This window comes from Myotis brandtii, unplaced genomic scaffold (assembly GCF_000412655.1).
Source record: "Myotis brandtii unplaced genomic scaffold, ASM41265v1 scaffold757, whole genome shotgun sequence".
Taxonomy (NCBI): Eukaryota; Metazoa; Chordata; class Mammalia; order Chiroptera; family Vespertilionidae; genus Myotis; species Myotis brandtii.
The window spans coordinates 199,871-204,149 of NW_005371026.1; the positions used below are offsets into that span (position 1 = coordinate 199,871).

Consider the following 4,279-nt stretch of genomic DNA (forward strand, 5'->3'; position numbering starts at 1 on the left):
GGAATAATTACAAATTCTTACTTTCCATTTTGGATGTCTTTTATGTTTGCTTCTTATCTGTTTGTTGTGGCTTTAACTTCCAGCACTATGTTAAATATGAGTGTTGAAAGTGGACATCCAAGGCTTGGTCTTGTTCATAGGGGAAATTATTTTAGATTTTGCACATTGAGTATGATGTTGACTGTAGGTTTGTCATATATGGCCTTTATTATATTGAGTTATGATCCTTCTATTCTCACAGTGCTAAGAGTTGTTATAAAAAATGGGTTTGGGGCATTATGGGGACTGTGGGGGCGGAAAGGGCTGGGCGAGTGGACCGTTCACTTCTGCCACCGAGGCGCACGGCTTCTCTCCGGGCGCGCAGGAGCCCGAGGTTTCGCAGCCTGGGCCCTGCCCATCCGTCCTCCGCCCTGCCAGAGGCGGTAGCAGGGCCCTTGCGGGCTGCGGGGCGCTCGGTCGCACCATGGTCCAGCTCACTGGTCTCCTCCACAAGGCCTACCATGGAGGCCACTTGACCATCCATCTCGCCCTGGACGGCTGTACCAACTGGCCTTTCTACCGCATCTTGGCTGCTCACAAGTTCCCCAGGGATGGCCGCTTCGTGGAGCAGCTGGGCTCCTATGACCCGCTGCCCAACACCCACGGAGAGAAGCTCGTGGCGCTCAACCTGGAGCGGATCCGGCATTGGATCGGCTGTGGGGCCCACCTCTCCCAACCCGTGGAAAAGCTTCTGGGCCTTGCTGGTTTTTTTTCCCTCTGCATCCCATGATGATCACAAATGCTGAGAGGCTTCGATGGAAACGGGTGCGTGAAATCCTCTTAGCATCTCAGAAAACAGAGACAGAGGCTACGGAAACAGAAGCAAGCTGACGTCAGTGAGCACAGCAGCAAGAACAAAGTCAAAGTCCTCTTCAGACACTTCTTGTGCAGAGTTCTCTTATTAGATTTAGAGGTCAATAAATGGCGTTTTCCATGTATTAAATTTTAAAAAAATGGGTTTGGGATTTTGTTGAATGCTTTTTCTGAATCTATTGACATGATCATGTGATTTTTGTCTTTCAATTTGTTTATGTGATGTATCACATTTATTGCTTTTCGAATATTGTTCCAGCCTTGAATCCCTGGCATAAATCCCACTTGGTCATGCATGCATGATCTGTTTAATATATTGTTGGACCCAATTTGCTAATATTATGTTGAGGATTTTAGCATCTATGTTCATCATGCATATTGGCCTGCAATTCTCTTTCTTTGTAGTGTCTTTATCTGGTTTTGTAATTAAGTTAACGTTGGCCTTGTAAACAGAGCTTGGAAGTATTCGTTTGCCTTGGATGTTTTTGGAATTGTTTGAGGAGTGTAGTTACAAATTTTTCTTTGAATGTTTGGTGAAACTCCCCTTTTAAGCTGCCTGAGACAGTGCTTTCATTTGTTAGGACTTTTAAAATTATTCCTTCTATTTCATCAGTTGTTATTAGTCTATTCAGGTTTTTAGATTCTTCCTGACTCAGTTTTAGAAGACTGTGTTTTTCTAGGAATTTTTCCATTTTGTCCACATTGTCTAGATTGTTAGCATGTAGTTCATAGTATTTTCTTATAACCTTTGTATTTCTTTGATGATAATAGTTACTTCACCTCTTTCATTTCTGATTCTATTTATTTGGGTGCTCTTTGATTCTTGATGAGTCTGGCTAAAGGTTCATCAATCTTGTTTATTCTTTTAAAGAACCAGCTCTTAGTTTCATTGATCTTTTGTATTGTTTTTATAGTCTCTATGTCATTTATTTCCACTCTGATCTTTATTATTTTCTTCCTTCTAATTACTTTGGGCTTTTCTTGTTTTTATCTTTCTTATTCTATGAGTTGTAGGGTTGGAGATATATATATATAATGCAGGCCTTCACTGCTATGAACTTCCCTCTTGGGACTGCTTTAGCTGTGCCCCATACATTTTTGGGTAATTTTATGTTTATTTTCATTTGTTTCCAGGAAATTTTTTATTTCTTCCTTGATATCATAGTTAACCCATTCATTGTTTAATAACATGCTATTTAGTCTCTGTGTGTTTGAAAAATTTTGAGTATTTTTATTGTAGTTGATTTCTAATTTTATGCTATGGTGGTCTGAGAAGATGCTTGATATGATTTCAATCTTCTTGAACTTTTAAAGACTTAGTGTGTGTCCTAACATGTAGTCTCTCTTTGAGAATGACCCATGTGCACTTAAGAAGAAGTGAAATGTTCTGTAAATGTCAATTAATTCTGTATGATCTACTGTGTTATTTAGGATCACTGTTTCCTTGTTTATTATTTTTGTCTGGAGGATCTATCCAGTTAAATCAGTGGGGTGTTAATGTCCTCTACTATGATTGCATTGCTGTTGGTCTCTCCCTTAAAGTCCTCCAGAATTTTTTTTTTATATATATTCAGGTGCCCATCTATGAGGTGCATATATGTTTAACAGAGTTATATCCTCTTGGATTAATCCCTTTAGTATTATGTAGTGACCTTTATTGTCTCTTATTATGGCCTTCATTTTGAAGTCTATTTTGTCAGATATGAATATTTTTACCTGAGTTTTTTGTTTGTTTGTTTGTTTCCATTTGCATGGAAAAATTTCCCCATCCCTTCACTCTCATCCTGTGTGAGTTTTTTTGTTCTGAGGTGGGTCTCTTCTTGTAGGAATATAATTGGGTCATGTTTTTGTGTCCATTCAGCTACCCTGTGTCTTTTGATTGGAGCATTTAATCTATTTACATTTACCATTATTACTGATATGTACTTATTTATTGCAATTTCAATTCTTTATGCCTATGTTTACCCTATATATATTTCTATTATTATTATAGCAGTCCCTTTAACATTTCTTGTAATGCTGGTTTGGTAGTGATAAACTCCTTTAGCCATTCTTTTTCCTGGGAAGCTCTTTATTTCACCATCTATTTTGAATGATAGCCTTGTTGGGTAAAGTAGTCTTGGTTTCAGATCCTTTCTTTTCAGTGTCTTGGATACTTCATGCCATTCTCTTCTGGACTGTAGATTTTCTGATGATAAATCAGTTCATAGCCTTATTGGAGCTCCTTTGTAGGTAACAAATTGCTTTTCTCTTGCTGCTTTTAAGATGCTCTGTTTGTCTTTAATTTTTGGCATTTTGATTATGATGTGTCTTGGCTTGGGCCTCTTTGGGTTCTTCTTGCTTGGGACTTTGTGTCTCCTGAACTTGTGTGACTTTTTCCTTCACCAAGTTAGGAAAGTTTTCTATCATTATTTCTTCCAACAAGTTCTCTATACCCTGCTCAGTTTCTTCACCTTCTGGAACTCCTATTATGTGGGTATTATTATGTTTTATCTTGTCTCACAGCTCCGTTAAATTGTCCTCCTGATTTTTAATTATTCTTTGTTGTTGGTGGTAGTGTTTTCTGATGTAGTGATTCCTTCTACCCTTCCTTCTAATTCTCTGATCTGATCCTTGGATTCCTGTAATCTACTGTTTATTCCTTTAAGTGCATTCGTTATTTCTGTTATGTCATTCTTCATTTACAAATGGTCATTTTTCATAGTTTCTATATCTTTTCTCATGCTTTTGAGCATCCTTGTAATCATTATTCTGAACTTTATATCTTATAAATTTTTAATCTCCATTTATTTATCTCTTTTCCTGGAGGATCCTCTTCTTTTTTTATTTGGGGCTTTTTTGTCTTCTCATTTTGGTTGCCTGTTTGGGTTTATTTATATGTATTAGGTGGGTTTGCTGTGACTCCAAGTCTTTTTTTTTTTGGGGGGGGGGGGTGTCTCTGGTGCAGGATAATGTCAGATGCTGTTTGTGATTGGCTCTGAATACCCTGTTTGGAATTTTCTGCAATCCACCACTGTGGCACATTCTGCTGGGGCTGGATGCATTTGGACAGGACCAAAATGCCCACCAATATTTGCTTTTCCTACCTCTTAGTCCAGAAACAATCAGGCAAAGACTCAGAGCACCCAGAAATCAGGCAAAGACTCAGAGCACCCAGAGATCAGCCTCTGCCTGCAGGCAGATTGTTATTCTCAGTTTCCTAATGAGTCTTGGGCAGTATACCACAGCAAGGGTAAACCCCACAGAGTTGGGCAAGAGGTTTTCCAACATATTGGGGAAGTTGCTTCCCCCAAGTCAAAAGATGCCTGGATGGTAAAGGTCTGCCTGAGAAAGATGTCTTCTGCAGTATGGGGGAATGACTCATCACAAGAATCCAGGCAACTGTTTTCCAAACTTTATCCTTAGAACCTCCTACTCTAGATTTTCC

The 4,279-nt window shown here is 39.0% G+C and overlaps 1 pseudogene; it reads left to right on the top strand.

The window, feature by feature from the left end:
• Positions 1 to 293: 293 nt before the first annotated feature.
• Positions 294 to 1,145, top strand: LOC102254753 (annotated as a pseudogene).
• Positions 1,146 to 4,279: the final 3,134 nt, after the last annotated feature.